Below are 19369 nucleotides of genomic sequence, written 5' to 3'. Positions count from 1 at the left end.
TTTGTCACGGAACAGAGACAGGGCGACCAAATACAGCACGATCCTTTATTGAAAAGGGGGAAAGGGGAAGTGGAACGCTGGACTTGCGATCTGGCTGGCGTGGCTGAGCAGCAGAGCTCAGCGCGTAGTCGGAGGCAGGCAGGTGGTCGAGGCATGCGGCGATCAGAAGCGTGGTCAAGGGACGAGCAAGTAGTTGGGGTAGGCGGCGATCAAAGCGTGGTTGGTCAGTTTACGGAAGCAGTTGGCAACAGACATCGTTCAGGGGACAAAAAGCAGTGGTGTCACGGGCAGGGTAAGCAGACGAACTGACCACCACTGGCAGAATACAGAGTTTAAGTAGGGGGACCTAAGGAGCTGTAGCAGGTGCTGGCAATTACTTGATTGGGGCTTGGCTGGAAGTCAGATGACGCAGGAACGTGACAGCCTTCTTCATAAAAAGCAGCATGCTCCCAGGTACTACCAGGATTTCTGTATAAAATACGATAAACTCATCAGTAGCATCAGAGTTTAAGTGAAACAATCATTCCAATGTGTTTTTACACTGAAAGGCACCTGATATATATTGTTTATAAGTCATTCTCTGTATGGCAATTTGCAATTATTTCACCAGTTGCCAAAGCATTAAGCTGAACAGTTTTTACTGGACCACAGTTAATAATTTTAAATGGCATTGATTCCCAGTGGTATGCCACAGCTATCTGATGTTTTCTAGCTCGTGACTTTGTTATGATTTTGAAATGTTTTATTGTGTTCTTGAAAAACCTGTGTTTTGCTTTGAACCTCATTGCCAAACAAGGAACCTGGGGAAAACAGTAAGCACTGTGCTGCATCGTTCAGGATCATGGATCAACTTTTGTCTGTGTTCGAAAGTTGCTCTTAGACACCTAGTTAAAGGAACTGTAAGATGGAAAAAGGCATCAAAACAGCAAATGTGTATCTTTTTCAGTGGGTAAGGGCGCCGAGAAGGCACCGTGATGGAGGGCCGAGGGTGCGCTGCGCGGAGAGGGCACTGCGTGGAGAGGGCGCTGCACCGAGAGGGTGCTGCGCCGAGAGGACGCAGTGCCGAGAGGGCGCCGCACCGGTCCAAGAGGACGCCGGTCCGAGAGAGCGCCTTCCCGAGGAACACAGTCGAATGCCTTCTCCAAGTCCTCAAAACACATGTGGACAGGTTGAGCAAACTCCCGTGCCCCCTCGAGGATCCTGCTGAGGGTGTAGAGCTGGTCCACTGTTCCACGGCCAGGACGAAAGCCACACTGCTCCTCATGAATCCGAGGTTTGACCTCCCGACAGACCCTCCTCTCCAGCACCCCTGAATAGACCTTACCAGGGAGGCTGAGGAGTGTGATTTCACTGTAATTGGAACACACCCTCCGGTGCCTTTTCTTAAAGAGGGGAACCACCACCCCAGTCTGCCAATCCAGAGGCACCGTCCCGATGTCTACGCGATGTTGTAGTGGTGTGTCTGCCATGACAGCCCCACAACATCCAGAGCCTTTAAGAACTCTGGGTGGATCTCATCCACCCCTGGGGCCTGTCCCGAGGAGTTTTTTTAAACTACGTCAGTGACTTCGACCCCAGAGATTGGAGGGTCCGCCTCAGAGTCTGCAGGCCCTGCTTCCACAATGGAAGGCGTGTCGGTGGAATTGAGGAGGTCTTCGAAGTATTCTCCTGACCGACTTACAACGTCCCGAGTCGAGGTCAGCAGCACGCCATCTCCACTGTAAACAGTATTGACGGTGCACTGCTTCCCCCTCCTGAGACGCTGGATGGTGGAGCAGAATTTCCTCAAAGTCTTCCGGAAGTCGTTCTCCATGGCCTCGCCAAACTCCTCCTACGCCCGGGTTTTTGCCTCAGCAACCGCCGAAGCCGCGTTTCGCTTGGCCATCCGGTACCTTTCGGCTGCCTCCGGAGTCCCGCAGGCCAAAATGGCCCGATAGGACTCTTTCTTCAGCTTAACGGCATAGCCTTACCACCGGTGTCCACCAGTGGGTTCGGGGATTTCCGCCACAACAGGCACCAACCACTTTACGGCCACAGCTCTGGTTGGCTGCCTTAACAATGGAGGCATGGAACCTGGTACACTCGGACTCAATGTCCCCGCCTCCTCCAGGATGTGAGAAAATATATAAAACATATAAATATAAAATATATAAAACATATAAAAATATATAACACCGCTCGGGTTCAGATCAGGGGGGACCGTTCCTCCCAATCACGCCCTTCCAGGTCTCACTGTCATTGCCCATGTGGACATTGAAGTCACCCAGTAGAACGAGCCGGCTCCTTTCCAGCCAGAGAGGTGAAATTCCATGTCCCAAGAGCTAGCTTCTGCAGCCGAGGATCGGACCGCCAAGGTCCCTGCCTTTGGCCGCCGCCCATCTTACATTACACATTTGGCCCCTCCCACAAGTAGTGAGCCCATAGGAAGGGGGACCCACGTTTCCTTTTCGGGCTGTGCCCGGCCGGGCCCCATGGGCGAAGGCCCGGCCACCAGATGCTCGCCTTCGAGCCCCACCTCCAGGCCTTGCTCCAGAGGGGGGCCCCAGTGACCCATGTCCGGGCAAGGGAAATCTGAGTCCATATATATTTTTCATCATAAGGGGTTTTTTGAGCCGTGCTTTGTCTGGCCCCTCACCTCATGGACGATTAAATTTTTTTTAAAAAGGTGTTATATAAGGACCAAATAAAACACTATCAGGACTTTAAACGGCAATGACGTCACCTTTCAATCACTTCTAATTAAAATAAATACACAAAACTGACAGCATCAAGCATTAGTGGGACATTCATTTTATCACGATTAATTCAACTTTGTAATGCTGAAACATCATCATTCTGTTAGGTGAGGACACTGACTAACAGCCAGATTGCAGCCTGTAACAGGTTGTCAAACGCACCTCTTTCAACAAGGTGCCCCCGGCTTCCCGGTAACGGGTTTGTCTTAGCCGGGTTCGGAGATTCGTCCGTAATCTAACCACCCGAGTTAAATTAACTCCACCGGAATCAATCTAATTTCTGTACGACGCCAATCCCTCTCAAGTCACCCGAAGGTCGAGCCGAGTAACTCAATTCGAGGCAAGACTTCGAAGTGACCGCATCGTATTGATGGCTCCCCGCTATTGTTTGAAGTTCTTATTATGTTACGGATATTTTTAGATGTCTTGGTTAAGACCTCAGGGATTCGTTTGTATAGCGCACCCAAGCACTAGTTTTGCCGAAGTAAATGTTGATATGGGTCCGTTCCACTTGGTCGCTCATGCAGCGAGCCGACCAACTTGTTTATTCGAAAGAGAATCGAATTAATAAAAGTGTGACAATAATAGCATTTAAGAAGAAAATTAATGCACTTTATATTATTAATTTTAACTTCTTAGATCTAGCACTTAACTGTAGGTTTGCTTCAGCCCACTTGATTGCTTTAAAAAGAGTAACAACTTCCTTAAAACGAATAAAAATGTCTTACTCATTTAGATTTGCCCAGTAATTAATTTGGAAGGCAAGTCTATTTTTCGATCGCGTCCTGTTTAACTTTTGACGCGGCCCGACAAAATTAGGAACTGGGCCGCGCCCGTCGGACAATCGAAATACTTCTATCCTTCACCGACTCAAATAATCTATTTTAACCATCGTCGTTATTTTATTTAGAGGAAGTAAATTTTCAAACGAATTCACTTTTAACAAAATTCACTCTTCCCTTAAATATCTATGAAAGTTATTTAATTCTCTAACATGTTCGGAGTTACTTTTTACGCGGCCCGTCAAAAGGGGAAACGGGCCTGCGCCCTTCAAATAATTAAATTACTTTCAGTTCTACACCAAACCAATAATCCGATTTAAACACTTCCGTTAATCTATTCAGACAAAGCAAACTTTCAAACGGATTGAAATTCACTCGTGTCTCAAATAACTACGAAAGTTATTCAATTCTCTAAAATTGTCTGATGTTACTTTTATTTATTACGGTCCTATGTTATACCATAATAACCCCCCGGACATTAATCAAATCGTCAAATCAACCCCAAACCATCGATTGCACATTCAGTACAAATCAGCGCACAACGAAGTAAATAATATACAAAACACATTTATTGAAGAAGCATGAAATAGAATTACAAATCTCAATTACTCCAGAAACCGAACAATTTCACTCACTGATACCCGTGTTAATAAAATCATTCAATCCCAGAACAATTCGATTGCAAAACACAGTTCATGAAAGAGGGAAAAGGTAGATACCAGCTGCATGCTATTTTTGGTGGAAGTCGAGTGATCAATTCGATCTTACTTCTAAAATCCAAATTAGAGAAACAGGCTGGCCTCGAGGGAGCCGGCGGCCCGATGACTATTCCCCACTCTCGCTAAAATACATAAAAGTCGTTTTCCCTACCCTAGTTTCTCCTGTAAAGTTGTTCAGTCCAATTTTTTGGAGTAAATCCAAGTTAATTTCAGACCAGCGATCCTGCGTCTCACACAAAGATCCCGGGACTCTGGAAAAAAATCTTGAAACTCCCTCGGGCTTCTTCACGTATGAGCGCTCTTTGGGGGAAAAATCCCCGTAGCTGCCCCTGCAGGACTTTTTATATACTTCTCTGTCCCCCCCCCCCCTTTCTTTCTTCTATACCTTCCCTATAGGGTAAGACTGCCCAGTTTTCCCACGCCTCCTATAGAATAAAACTGGTCAGTTTTCCCACGCCTCCTATAGGGTATGATTGCCCAGTTTTCCCACGCTTGGACACCTGTTGTCTTCAGCAGCTGTTTCCGCCCTGACCACGCTTTACTTTCCACCAAATGCACAGCTAGCCCCTGGTAAAACCTTTCACTTCCTGTTTTCTTCACTTACTGTTTCATGAGAATAACTTTTTAAAGTTACGCTTCAATTAACTCTGATGGCGCCGCGGATGGCTGCCACGGTGAGTCGCTCTCTGTTTCTTTGTCTTATTTTGTGTGTTTTCTGTGTCTTCTGCTGTCCATCCCGGATCACTTTTACTAGAGAAGCACTGTTAAACATCGGTCAGTCTTCTTCTGGTATTTTCTCTCCTGTTCTCTCTGATTCAGATTGTTTGTCGGAGATTTTAGCCGGAGCGGCGGTGCTATACAAGCTAGCGCGACGGCGGCGACGCGGAAAACGAGCGGGAGCCCTCGTAAAGCTGAGGCAAAGAGGGTTCCGTTCTGCCCTACCGTCAATTCATCTGGCGAATGTCCGCTCCCTGGCGAACAAGATGGACGAACTGCTGCTCCTCACTTCAAGGAACACGGACTTCAGCAGATCCGCCGCGCTGTGTTTTGTTGAGACGTGGCTTAGCGAACGAACCCCCCACCACGCCATGGAGTTAGCTGGGTTTCGGCTAACGCGTGCAGATCGCAGCGCGGAGCTCTCCGGAAAATCAAAGGGAGGTGGTCTCTGTTTCTACATTAATGAACGTTGGTGTACCGATGTCATGGTGTTGAAAGAGTTTTGCAGCCCTCTCCTAGAAACACTTTTCATAAACTGCCGGCCGTTCTATTCACCACGGGAGTTCTCCTCGATCGTCATGGCGGCTGTTTACATCCCACCACACGCACGTGCGAGTGAAGCCACGCAGATGCTGGCTGACCAGGTGACAGACATGGAGAAACTTCTACCAAATTCACTAATCATTGTTCTGGGTGATCTTAACAGGGCGAACCTCGCACACGAACTCCCCAGATACAGACAGCACATAACGTGTCCCACCAGAGGGGCACAGACACTGGACCACTGCTACACCGTAATTAAGGATGCATACCACTCTGTGGCTCGTGCAGCTTTAGGACTCTCGGACCACTGTCTAGTTCATCTGGTCCCTGCCTACAGACAGAAACTAAAAACTTCTAAGCCTGTGGTGAGGACTGTCAGGAAGTGGACAGTGGAGTCAAGGCAGGACCTCCAAGCCTGCTTTGACTGCACCGATTGGAGTGTTTTTGATGCTGCAAATTCAGACTTGCATGAACTCACTGACACTGTCACATCATACATCAGTTTTTGTGAGGATCTGTGTGTGCAGACTAAGACCTTCTGCACGTACAACAACGACAAACCTTGGTTTACACCGAACCTTAGGAGGCTGCGCAAAGTCAAGGAGGAGGCCTACAGGAGCGGCGACCGGGACCTGTTCAAGCAGACCAGAAACACACTGAACCGAGAGGTCAGGAAAGCCAGGAGGTGTTACGGGGAGAGCCTGGAGAGACACCTCTCTGCCAATCCTGATCCCTCAACAGTGTGGAAAGGCCTGCAGAGCATCACGGGCTTCAAGAAACGAACCCCCCGTCCTGTGGAGAGCCCAAGGCTCGCTGACCAGCTAAACAGGTTCTACTGCAGGTTTGATCGGTCCTCCCACACAACGGGACCTCCTGCAGCACAATCCACACAATCCACATACTCACCTCCCCCCACAACTGCTCTGTCCACACCTCCATCACCGTGGTCACCGACTCTCTCTCTTGCAGAGGCCGCGCCCGCACTCCAGATTCGCGAGGAGGAAGTGCGCCGGATGTTCCGGAGACAAAAGATCAGGAAGGCACCGGGCCCAGACGGCGTGTCACCTTCCTGCTTGAAAGTCTGCGCTGAGCAGCTGGCGCCCACCTTTGCACGGATCTTCAACCGTTCCCTGGAGCTGTGTGAGGTGCCCTCGTGCTTCAAGAGCTCCACCATCGTTCCAGTGGCCAAGAAGCCCGCCATCACAGGTATGAATGACTATAGACCTGTTGCACTGACATCTGTGGTCATGAAATCTTTCGAGAGGTTAGTACTGAACCACCTGAAGGATGTCACGGGCCCCCTGCTGGACCCCCACCAGTTTGCCTACCGGGCAAACAGGTCGGTAGATGATGCGGTCAACATGGGACTGCACTACATCCTGCAACACCTGGACACCCCAGGAAAGTACGCCAGGATCCTGTTTGTGGACTTCAGCTCGGCGTTCAACACCATCGCTCCTGACATCCTCCAACAGAAGCTCATCCAGCTTGCGGTGCCTGCCTCCACCTGTCAGTGGATCACCAGCTTCCTGACCAACAGGAGACAGCGTCTGAGGCTGGGGAGCATCACATCTGACACCCTGACCACCAACACTGGAGCCCCTCAGGGATGCGTCCTCTCCCCACTGCTCTTCTCCCTCTACACCAACGATTTCTCCGCAAGTGACTCTTCCGTGAAGCTCCTGAAGTATGCAGACGACACCACTCTCATCGGACTGATCCAGAACGGTGATGAGACTGCGTACAGACAGGAGGTGGAGCGGCTGGTCCACTGGTGCAGCCAAAACCACCTGGACCTGAACCCGCTCAAGACCGTGGAGATGACAGTGGACTTCAGGCGAGGCCCTTCACCACTTTCACCCCTCACTATCCGCAGTAATACTATTCTCTCCACAGACACCTTCAAGTTCCTGGGAACCACAATCTCTCGGGACCTGAAATGGACCGGCCACATAGACTCTGTCCGCAAGAAGGCCCAGCAGAGGCTGTACTTCCTGAGACAGCTCAAGAAGTTCAACCTGCCACGGGAGCTGCTGAAGACCTTCTACACTGCCATCATCCAGTCTGTCCTCTGCACCTCCATCACTGTCTGGTTTGGATCGGCCTCCAAACAAGACAAGCACAGACTGCAACGGACAATAAGGACTGCAGAAAAGATAATTGGAATCAACCTCCCATCTATCCAAGACTTGTACCTGTCCAGGACCAGGAAACGTGCAAGTAACATCTCAACAGACCCTTCGCACCCAGGTTGCAGCCTGTTTGAACTACTCCCCTCCGGACGCCGTTATAGAGCTCTGTACACAAAAACCAGCAGACACAGAGACAGCTTCTTCCCCCAGGCTGTCGCTCTGATGAACTCACACCACTCTTAGAGTCTCAGAGTCATTACTGTGCAATAACATCCCGCTTGCCACACCTTTTTTGTCTACACTGTTTGTACTATGTGTCCTCTCTGCATCCATTGCAGCCTGGTCATCCTAGAAGAGGGACCCTCCCATCTGTGGTCTCTTCTCAAGGTTTCTCATTTCCCCTAGCTGGAGTTTTGAGTTTTTCCTTGCCCTCTTGGGAGTTTAAGATCAGGGGGTGTTTGAGAATATCTTTCGTTCTTCACATGTCCTGAGTGTTGTTGTTAGTCACCTAAATGTTGAACAGAGGCTGTGATTTACCGAAGTCAAATTCCTTGTTTGGCACGCTCAAACATGGCGAATAAAAAACTCTTGAATCTTGAATCTTGAATCTTGAAATAAAAATCCAAACGTTTGATCTATTTCTTTAAACAATTTATGTCACACCACTATTCTCATAGTGACGGGTCTCTTGATCGAATTGACTAACGATATTGCTTTAAGCGGTTACAGAATACATTTTTAGCCAAGCAAAGAAATCAAAAAGTAAAAATCACATTTGTGCTTCTCCAAACAATTTATGTCACGCCACTATTCTCATAGTGATGGGTCCCTTGATCGAATTGACTAACAATATTGCTTTAAGCTGTTACAGAATACATTTTCAGCCAAGCAAAGAAATCAAAAAGTAAAAATCACATTTGTGCATCCATGCGTGACTCACAATCTGACACCGTGTTCCTGTTTTATTTCTATTTTAACTTGCTTAGCTTATTTTGGCCCCTTTTTGGTCTCATGTTTTGGTCTGGCGCCATCTTTTGGACAAATTTGGAATTTCAGCTCTGCCAATTTATTCCTGTGAACAATCCATATTTTACCATTTGCACCATCTCTTCCCCCCATGTTACATGACAAGGTAGACAACAGTCTGTCGGACAAAACAAGTGTCATGACTTTAAGTAATACAACTTGCTGTATAAAGCATTAATGGACAAATAAATAAAATTGTAAAAAAGAAAAAATTGAACTGTGTGTTACAAATTAAAGATTATTTCTTTGACTGCCTCTTTGCAGCTACTCTTCTGTTTCTAACAAAGTCTCTTATATTTTGCACATTTCTTTGTGCCAACACAGGGCCTTCTACCAGCTTACAGTGACTGCATTCAGTTTTGGTGGCCAGTCTTCCCTTGATTATCTGATCCTTGAAATGTCGCATTACAGCAGCTTCCTCTGCCTTAGACCACGGTCTCTTTGGCACACTTCTGGAACCATGTTCTTGACCAGCATTTGTCCCTGGAACATTAATGAACAGTATGTCCTTCTCTGGTTTTGTTTTCTATTTCAGGATCCTTTGGGTTTTTCGAGGTCTGGCTCTAGGCCGCCGCGTGGTTAATGGACTCGAATTGGAGCGGAGTGTCATCTGTTCCCTGGAATCCATTGTCAGTTTTTGAACGGGACTGTCCTGGTCCGCGTCCGTAGGTGATGCTCGGTCCAGTGAGTCGGTTAAGTCAGTGTTAGAAGACTTAGTAGACGTAACGTCTGCGTCCTGTTTGGGGTTCATGAGCATGAGCGTGTAGATGCCATGAGCTGCTGATACAAGAAGCGAGCACATCATTGGAACTGAATTGCATGGTTGGTCATAGACGTGTGAACTTACCAGGTTTCATGGACGAAGGCAGGATGAGTCTGCCTGTCTTGGAGCGAATTAGAGGGATGGCAAATCGTTGTGCGGGTGGAGGAGTCTTGTTGCATTGTTGGGTTGAGCGGGAGGCGATTTATTGTGTTGGACGGGCTTTTGGGGCGCGGGAGATAGAAGTGACGGTGCTTCAAGCTGGTGTGTTGTGTCTGCAGGTGGCGGCGGTGGTGGAAAGAGCTGAGGCTTTGATGTCGGTGGCGGTGATCAGGTCCTTACCTAAAAACAAAAACTTCAGCTTTTTACATTTTTGGTTTGTTTGCTTGTTTTGTTTTTAACTTTTTGCAATGCAATAGGAGCAGTGCACACCAGACAAGGAGGACAATTTCTTCACGTGAAGCGCCTGGATCTGGGCCAGCTTCTTCTTCCTCTCCAGCAGGTCGTTAGAGAAAAACTTCAGCATTTGGATTTCCCTCAAAGCCCAAGAGTCACCCATAAGTGTGAGGTGCTTGGTAACGAGCTTAAAATAAATTGACAAAATACTGCCACCATTTAATGAGACATTTTCAGTACACACACACACACACACGCACACACACACACACATGCAAACGCACACACTGAGACAAAACTCATCCCTGTCCAAGCAGAAGAACGAGATGGTGTCCATGCACCAGACTCATGGCCAAGCTTGACTTCTTCAACACCAGCCTTCATATAGACATGGACTAATAACAGGAGCAGACCGCCACTGGAATTGGTATCTTGTTAACTCTGTTTCTTTGAATGGGAACAGATCATTGAATGAATTTAATTTGGATGCAATTTGATGGTGTACTGCAACAGAAATGGACTGAAGTACAATCAGCGGCGAAGATAGTATTAGTTCTGGATTTCAAGTCCATCGCCTTATCCACCATGTATTTGGACGGTGTGTATTACAGTGTGCTTGTGGCTGAGTGGTTAAGGTGATGGACTTGAAATCCATTGGGGTCTCACCTTGCAGGTTCGGGTGCTGCTGACGATTCAAATTTTGAATTAGAATCTTGTAGATCCTTGCAATATGCATTTTGACAATGTGAGGACCTCACCAGTCTGTGTTGTTGTGGCTGAGTGGTTAAGGTGATGGACTTGAAGTCCTTCGGGGCCTCCCCTCACAGGTTCGGGTCCTGCCGACAATGAGCCAATTATTTGTTTAGAATCTCGTGGTGTAATATGAGATGCTCACCACATGCATTTGTACGGTGAGTATCACAGAGTGTGTTATTGTGGCCAAGGTGATGGACGAGAAATCCATTGGGGTCTCCCCTCGCAGGTTCAATCCTGCTGACAACGATTTAGATTTTGATCTTGCTAGCTCCTCGCATAATGCATTTTGACAATGTGAGGTCCTCACCAGTGTGTGTTGTTGTGGCCGAGTGGTTAAGACGATAGACTTGAAATCCATTGTGTCCTCCCCTAGCAGGTTTGAGTCCTGCCGACAACGATCCAAAATTTTTATTAGAATCTCGTGGCGTATTATGAGGTACTCACCACATGCATTTGAACAGTGTGTGTTGTTGTGGCTGAGTGGTTAAGGCGATGGACTAGAAATCCATTGGCGTCTCCCATCGCAGGTTGGAATGCTGCTGACAACGATTCAGATTTTGAGTTAAAATCTTGCTAGATCCTTGCAATATGCATTTTGACAATGTGTGTTGTTGTGGACGAGGGGTTAAGGACTTGAAATCCATTGAGGCCTCCCCTTGGAGGTTCGAGTCCTGCCAATTACTGTCGTTTTAATCTCGTGGTGTATTATGAGATACTCACCATATGCATTTGAACAGTGTGGCATTGTGGCTGAGTGGCTAAGTCGATGGACTAGAGCTCCCTTGGTATCTCCACTCGCAGGTTTGGGTCCTGCCGACAATGATTCAAAATTTTGTTTAGAATCTCGTGGTGTAATATGAGATACTCACTACATGCATTTGGACGGTGTGTATTAGAGTGTGTATTGTTGTGGCTGAATGGTTAAGGGAATGGACTAAAAATCCATTGGGGTCTCCCCTAGCAAGTTCGAATCCTGCCAACAATGATATAGATTTTGTATTAAAATATCGTTTTGTTGCGCGATCCATGCCATATACATTTCGACAATGTGAGGACCTTGCCCAAAAGGATTTACTGTGTTATTGTAGCCGAGTGGTTAAGGCGATGGACTAGAAATTCATTGGGGTTCTCCCCTCGCAGGTTCGAAACCTGCCGACAACAAGACAGATTTTGTATTAGAATCTCGTTGCCACAGCCTCGCCATATGCATTTTGACAATGTGAGGACCTTGCCCGAAAATGCTTACAGAGTTGTTGTGGCTGTGTGGTTGAGGCGATGGACTAGAAATCCATTGGGGTCTCCCTTCGCAGGTTCAAATCCTGCTGACAATTTGTCTGTGTGTGTACATGTGAGCATGTGTGTGTGTGTGTGTGTGTGTGTGTGTGTGTGTGTGTGTGTGCGCGCGCGTGCGTGTGTGTGTGCGCGCATGTGCGTGCGTGTGCGTGCGTGTGTGTGGGTGGGTGTGGGTGTGTTCTCCTGGATCGCCACCTTGACGTGGTGGAGAACCTTGTGGGTTCCAATGAACTTGAGAGCAATGCCGTCCGGAGCTTAGGCTCCTGGTAGGGTCACCCATGGCGGTAAGGTCGAGCGGGAGGTTCCAGACAAAGCGCGATCCAAAAAGACCTGAACGGCGGATGTGGCGGATGATGACGATGTCACAACGGCACTGAAGGTGGATGAAGGCTGCAACAAAGGATTGCCTCCAGTCGTTGTGGTTCTCCATGCCATTGGAACCAGGTCCCTCTCTGGCAAGGGGCCGTGTGGTGGCTGCAGGCGCATCAGTCTCCCCACGTTAAAAGACATCACGCGCAGGCGTCCTCCCGAAAGGGAACCCATCCTACTTTACATCCCGGATAGAAAAAGTCCTCTGGCAACCAGGAAGTGGTGACGGGAGCAGAACAGTGTAGTCTGGGAGCTCCTAGCCACAGTCTGGCACACAGGCGGTGGGTGATAGATTCAGTCGGTAAGCTCTTGGACTGAGGCAGAAAGAGCTTTTCGGCAGCTGCACCCATGACTGAGCAGCCCTGTTTAGGATCCACTCTGCTCACCCCAACAGGGGAGGGGGTTAGAAAAGCCTCGAAACTCCTGTCTGGACTATCGCATCCAGAGGGATCACCACCACGTGGTCAGAAACATAAATTACGATTCTACTTTGGAACCTGGAATGTGAGGACCCTCATGGACAACAAAGCCAGTGATCGACCTGAAAGGCAAACCGCCATTATCTCAAGAGAGCTAAGGAGGTTCCAGATTGACATCGCAGTGCTCTCCGAAACCCGACTGGCTGATGACGGGCAGCTGAAGGAGGAGAAAGGCAGATACACTTTCCTTTGGAAGGGAAAGCCTGCAAATGAGCCACGTATCCATGGTGTAGGCTTTGCCATAAAGAGCAGCCTCATCAACCACCTCTATGGACTCCTGTGGGTATCAATGAACACCTAATGACCATGCGCCTGATGCTTGCAAGCAGTCAAATGGCCACCGTTATTAGTGCATATGCTCCAACGCTTGATGCACAGGATGAAGTAAAGGAGACCTTCTATGCTGACCTTGACACCATCCTATCCAAAGTCCCCAAGGAGGACAAGATAATCCTGCTTGGAGACTTCAATGCCAGAGTGGGACGAAACCATTATCTATGGAAAGGCAGGGGTTGGAAACATCAACTCAAATGACACACTACTGCTGACAAAGTGCTCAGAACACAACCTGGTCATCACCAACGCACTTTTCCGCCAAAAGAATACATTCAAAACATCATGGATGCATCCTTGCAGTAAACTCTGGCACCTCATTGACTATGTCATTGTCCGCACCAAAGACCGTTGTGACGTGCTTAACACCAGAGCAATGACCAGTGCAGACGATTGTTGGACTGGCCACCGCCTCATTCGCTCCATCATGTCTATCCGCTTAATGCAGAAAAGAAGGATGCAGAAAAGACACAGCCAAAGCATAACATCGAGTGGCTGGGTGATACCACCTACCAACAGCTCCAGGTGGCTCTCAGTGCGGACCTTCCCAAGCAGTATCCAAATGAATCTGAAGAACACTGGGACAGGCTTTCCTCTACCATCATGGACTCCAGCAAAAGCATCCTTGGTCAGAAATGGCGGAAACATCAGGACTGGTATGTTGAAAATTACATTGAAATGCAACAGCTCATAGACATCAAGTGGCAAACTTTTATCACCTGGCAAAATAACATGAATTGCAAGGTTAAAAGAGCAGCCTATGCCAAGGCAAAGGTGGCTATGCAATCAACGGTTAGGAAGCTGAAGAACCTTTGGTGGACGAGGAAGGTTCTGAAGATCCAGCAGCTTGCTGACTCTGGAGACACCAGAGGATTCTTCAAAGCCACAAGAGTGGTATACGGCCCCAACTACCATTCCCTAACCCCCCTTCGCTCCAAGGATGGGCTCACGCTGCTGAAACAAAAGGGAGCAATAACAAAAAAAAATTGTTTGTCGAAAGAGCATTTCGAGGATCATCTGAACAGGGACACTACTCCGGAGATGAAGGCCCTTGAAAAACTCCCTCAACAGCCCATAATTGAGAAGATGGAAGAACGACACAGCCCGGAAGAGGTGCAGGATGTAATTAGGAAGATGAAGAACACCAAGGCAGCCGGCACTAATGGCATCCCAGCAGAAGTCCCGAAGGAAGGCGGACCCGATCTCCTCAAACACATCCATGCCCTGCTTCTCAAAATATGGGAACAAGAGAAAATCCCTGCACAACTTAGGAATGCCCTAGTTGTCCCCATCTTTAAGAAGGGAGACAAGGCAGACTGCGGGAACTACCATGGCATTTCTCTTCTGTCCACCACAGGCAAAGCCATAGCTCGGATTTTGGCCGACAGACTCACACCCCTGGCAGAAAACATCCTACCCAAGTCTCAAAGTGGTTTCCGCCCCAACAGAGGCACCACAGACATGATTTTCATTGCCCGTCAACTTCAAGAAAAATGCAGGGAACAAAATTTACCACTATAGATGGCCTTCATAGACCTCACCAAAGCCTTCGACTCAGTGAACCGTCAAGCACTCTGGCTGGTTCTGGCAAAGATTGGCTGCCCAGAGAAGTACATCCGGGTACTGAGACTGCTACATGACAATATGTCAGCTACAGTCCTCAGTGGCAGTGGAGATGAAACAGAACCCTTTGGAGTTGACTCAGGAGTGAAACAGGGGTGTCTTATTGCTCCAACGCTGTTCTCCATCTTCATTACTGCTATCCTCCATCTCACGGGCAAACCTCTTCCCCATGGAGTCTAAATTATGTACAGAACTGACGGGCAACTTTTTAACATCAACCAATTCAGGGCCAAAGGTCGAACCACTACCATATCCATCATGGAGCTGCAGTATGCGGGCGACAATGCTCTTGTAGCCCTCTCAGAAGAGGACCTACAGTGCACACTGGCTGCCTTCACGAGAGCATACAAACAGCTTGGTCTAGCCATCAACATAAAATAGACCCAAATTCTCCATCAGTCACTCTTGTCTCGTCCCCAAACATCTCCATCGACAACACCAGACTGGAAAATGTGGACCACTTCCCATATCTGGGCAGCGTCCTATCATCAAAAGCCAACATTGATGAAGAGATAGACCACCGCCTCAGCTGTGCCAGTGGGGCTTTCTCAAGGCTAAGGAAGAGAGTCTGAAGAGACCTTCTGACTAGGACCAAAATCCCGGTCTACAAAGCTGTCATGCTGCCCACTCTTCTGTATGGGTTAGAGGCTTGGACCACATACAGCAGGCATTTGAAAGCACTGGAGATATACCATCAGAGATGCCTCCGAAAAATCCTCAGGATCGGTTGGGAGGATCGACGCATTAAGACCAGCGTCCTGAAGGAGGCTGATATTCCCATCATCACTGCCACCATCGCTCAACACCAGCTCAGATGGACTGGTCATGTTGTCCGCATGCCTGATCTCCGCCTTCCAAAATAGGTTCTCTACTCCCAGCTTGTTGAAGGAAAATGTGCCCCCGGAGACCAGAAGATGAGGTATGAGGATAACATCAAAACAAACATCAAAAGGTTCCACATAGACCTTATAACTTGGGAAGATATGGCAATATGGGAAGAATTGGGGGGTTAGATCACCAACTGATTCCCGAGCGCGGCACCGCTGCTGCTCACTGCTCCCCTCTCCCCCAGGGGATGGATCAAAATCACACGGGGATGGGTTAAATGCAGAGGACAAATTTCACCACACCCAGATGTGTGTGTGACAATCATTGGGACTTTAAAAAAAAAAAAAAAGGTTGGCATGGAGAAACCTTGTCCGTGAGGGTGCTGCACTTTATAACGATGACCTCCACCATACTGCAGAAGACAAGCGCTGACTCAGAAAGGAGAGAGCATCCACCAAACAGGCCCAACCCAAACCCACCACCACCACTACTTTCACCTGCCCATACTGCACAAGAACAATCGTGTCCAGGATCGGCCTCCACGCTCATCTGAAGACCCACAAGGACCAAGACGGAGGACAGTCATACTCGACTATGAGTGATCGCTGATGAGGATGATGATGATGATGTGTGGGTGTGGGTGTAGGTGTGGCTGTGTATTGGAAGGTTACACAATTATGTGTGCTGTATTCGTGTTCTGATTGGGCAGTTATGTTTATATAAAATAACGAGAAGATTTACACACATATGAACATGAAAAAATATGAGTTTGTCTAACTTAACAAAATATGTACACGTTGCTGTTTCACCCACTTCAATCATGAGAGAGAGAGAGAGAGAGAGAGAGAGAGAGAGAGAGAGAGAGAGAGAGAGAGAGAGAGAGAGAGAGAGAGATAGTGTTGTGCGTTGTTTGAGATGTCTGTTGTTGAGCAAGGAAAACAAAGATGTGGAGAAAGATGTGGAGTAACAGTTGGTTCTTTATATGGCGAGATCTTGGGTTGTTTAATGGTGGCCAGTACACGAGGCACGGCAGCAGATGAAACAACAACCATTCTCCAGGTTAGAAGGTCTGTCCGTAAAAGGCGAGAAAGCGCCACCTGACCATTATACATGCTGAACCGTCTCACTTTCCCCACAATGTACACATTTCCCATCAAGATGTTTTCCTATTTTATGGAACGTCTCATTTATTCCTGTATGCCCAATCCTCAGTCGTGTTATTACTGCCTCCTCCCTCCGGTTCCTCCCGAAACTCCATCCTACCCCCACCTGTTTCTGTATCGTGAACAAATGTCGTCCAGTACCTTGGGCTTCCCAATAGTCTTGCCACCTCTTTAGTACGTGTTTTCTTATAATGGACTTCCCTTCAGCTTTACTTAAGCAGACCCGTCTTTCCACCCCTGGCACTTCCAATGCTTGTTTGGTTAAGATATCCACCTCCTCATTCCCCTCGATCCCCACATGCGCTGGGACCCACAGTCATACAACAACTTATGTGCCTCAAAGATAAGTTGTTTTTTCACTCTGTCTCGTGACTGCTCAACATCATCAGTGGAGGAGAAATAAAAAGGAAAATCTGGACATCAGTCTGAATTGTGGATTTTTTGCTAAACCAGTGTAGCTATTGACCATTCTTTGTAGCGATACAAAAAACATAACCAAGAACACGGGTAAAATAATATTTTAATTATTCATAATTTGACATCCGGAGAGTCCAGTTTGGATAGTCAGTGTCATGGTTGATAAATACTCGGCTTTAGACTTTCAACCGTACAACATTTTTTGTGCACTTCTACAAAGAAATTATGGCTGAAAATTTTCAATTATAATGACATCTCTGAACCCACAGTAAGTTATGGGAAATATGGGAATTCAGACGCAAATCCCAAGCCCTTACAAAATAATTTCACATAGAACGTTAGACTTAATTTTTGTTTACCATCCATCTTCAGCACCGCTTGTCCTCACCGGGGTCGCGGGCGTCCTGGAGCCGATCCCAGCAATCATCTGGCAGTAGGCACACAGAGACGAATAACCATCCGCACTCACACCTCCGGGCAATTTGGAGTGCTCAATCAGTCGACCATGCATGTTTTGGGATGTGAGAGGAAACCAGAGTTCCCGGAGGAAACCCACACAGGCACGGGAAGAACATGGAAATTCCACACAGGGAGGGCTGGAGGTGGAATCAAACCCGCACCCTCCAAACTGTGAGGCGGACGTGCTAACCAGTGCTCCACCAACCTGCCTAATTTTTCTTTTATTATTTGATATCTTTTCTGCTAGCAGGTCAACCAAATTTAGCATTTAGGGCTTTCAAAATGCATAAAACACAAAGTTCACAAGATATTGCGGAACACTGTTGCCCTGACAATGAAGCGTTCCCTAAGAAACCAACACTAGGTTTGAGGCTATAGACATGCATAAAAACTCATGAAACTTTGTACAAACATCAGGGGAGGATATAATATTAGTGTACGGTGCAACTTTGAAAAAATGGCTCAGTGGCGCCCCCGAAAATATTTTAATAAAGCTCTCCTGGTCATATGGTTCACCAAGATCAATGAATATTTGGTGATGTGTGTAACAGCCAACCTACAAATATGTCTTTTGGATCCATTTGGGAAAACTAACAGCAATTTCATAATTTTTATTTTTTCAAATTGGCACAATTTTTGGCCTTTTATTTAGGTAACATTAAGAAACTCCTCCGAAACTGTGGTTGTTCAATCTTAAAATGGTCATGATTAAAAAAAAAAAAAAAATCCAAGCAAAGTCTTTGATTTTGTCCAACACTATAACTACATGCTGTTTGCTTAAATAAAACAGATTTTGATGATCTTAACATTAATGAAAAAATATGAAACTAGGTGCACACATCACACTAGGTAAATTAATCATTTTTTTTTAGTTTATTGCACCTTTTAAAAAAGTTGATTAGTTCCAACCTCTACAAATTTTGAACAGAACAGCCTCTGTTGAGCGAAGAGCTACTAAAAAATTGGAGACTACCTGTATGTACCAGCCCAAGACCTACAAAAAGTCTGTGGAGCCCTACTCTAACTCAACAGGAAGTTGGCCAATCACACAATTTTTGTCATGATTTGTCATGGTTTATCAAAGTAATAATGAATCTGATTTACTATTTAATCTACTCTAAACTCAACCGAAATTTGATCTTTTGAGATCTTGACCCACTCGTGGCCTTTTATTGATGTCATTTATTACCAAAGTAGCTGATTTACTTCACCCCCCCCCATCTCTAACATCTCTAATGTGCCAGCATTCCATTGTGCCAGAACCCCAATGTTGCCAGGACTGCGATAGACCATCACAGCTCTAGTTTATATGAATTTTGTCTTGTACTTGTCAAACGCGCACTTTTTATCAAAGTGGCACCGGCTTCCCGTTAAGGGGTTTGGACCAGCCGGGGTAAGGGGATTCGTCCGTAATCTAACCACCCGAGTTAAATTGACTCTACCAGAATCAATCTAATTTCTTTACGACGCCAATCCCTCTCAAGTCACCCGAAGCTCGAGCTGAGTAACTCAATTCGAGGCAAGACTTCGAAATGACAGCGTCGTATTGATGGCTCCCCTTTTTTCTGTTTGAAGCTGTTGTCATGTTACGGATATTTTTAGATGTCTTTGTTAAGACCTCAGGGATTCGTTAATTTATTAGAGCGCCCTCGCCCTAGCTGAGCTCAAGATAACTACTTCGAACCAGATCTGACAATTCCTGATGTTAAGGATTAAAGCTGTCTTCACTTTAAAAAGAATTGAACGGCTTTAAAGAATGACTACGATCGGGGAATAAAAACATTTTAAAGTTGTAATTATTGCATATAAAACCATGCTCAACATAGTTACTACTAAATA

At 47.0% G+C, this 19369-nt stretch overlaps 2 long non-coding RNA genes and 1 other non-coding gene across 4 annotated transcripts in view; 2 read left to right on the top strand and 1 right to left on the bottom strand.

The window, feature by feature from the left end:
* The window catches only part of LOC137839769 (uncharacterized), a 203226-nt gene that overhangs the window by 112230 nt on the left and 71627 nt on the right, over nt 1-19369 (top strand). The gene's annotated exons all lie outside the window — the stretch shown is intronic.
* LOC137839767 (uncharacterized) lies at nt 19-14727 on the bottom strand. 2 transcript variants are annotated; one of them, XR_011085966.1, is made up of 4 exons: nt 9847-14727; nt 9502-9756; nt 378-468; nt 20-315 (listed from the first exon to the last, which is right to left on the bottom strand). It is a non-coding gene; the product is annotated as an uncharacterized lncRNA (long non-coding RNA). The 2 variants fall into 2 exon arrangements; XR_011085965.1 differs by having other exon boundaries at nt 19-468.
* trnas-aga (transfer RNA serine (anticodon AGA)) lies at nt 11645-11727 on the top strand. Its single transcript has one exon. It is a non-coding gene; the product is annotated as a tRNA-Ser (tRNA).

Source organism: Syngnathus scovelli, chromosome 20 (assembly GCF_024217435.2).
Source record: "Syngnathus scovelli strain Florida chromosome 20, RoL_Ssco_1.2, whole genome shotgun sequence".
In the NCBI taxonomy this organism is placed as follows: domain Eukaryota; kingdom Metazoa; phylum Chordata; class Actinopteri; order Syngnathiformes; family Syngnathidae; genus Syngnathus; species Syngnathus scovelli.
The sequence above is the reverse complement of the archived record's forward strand: the minus strand, read 5'-3'. Positions and strand labels throughout refer to the sequence as shown.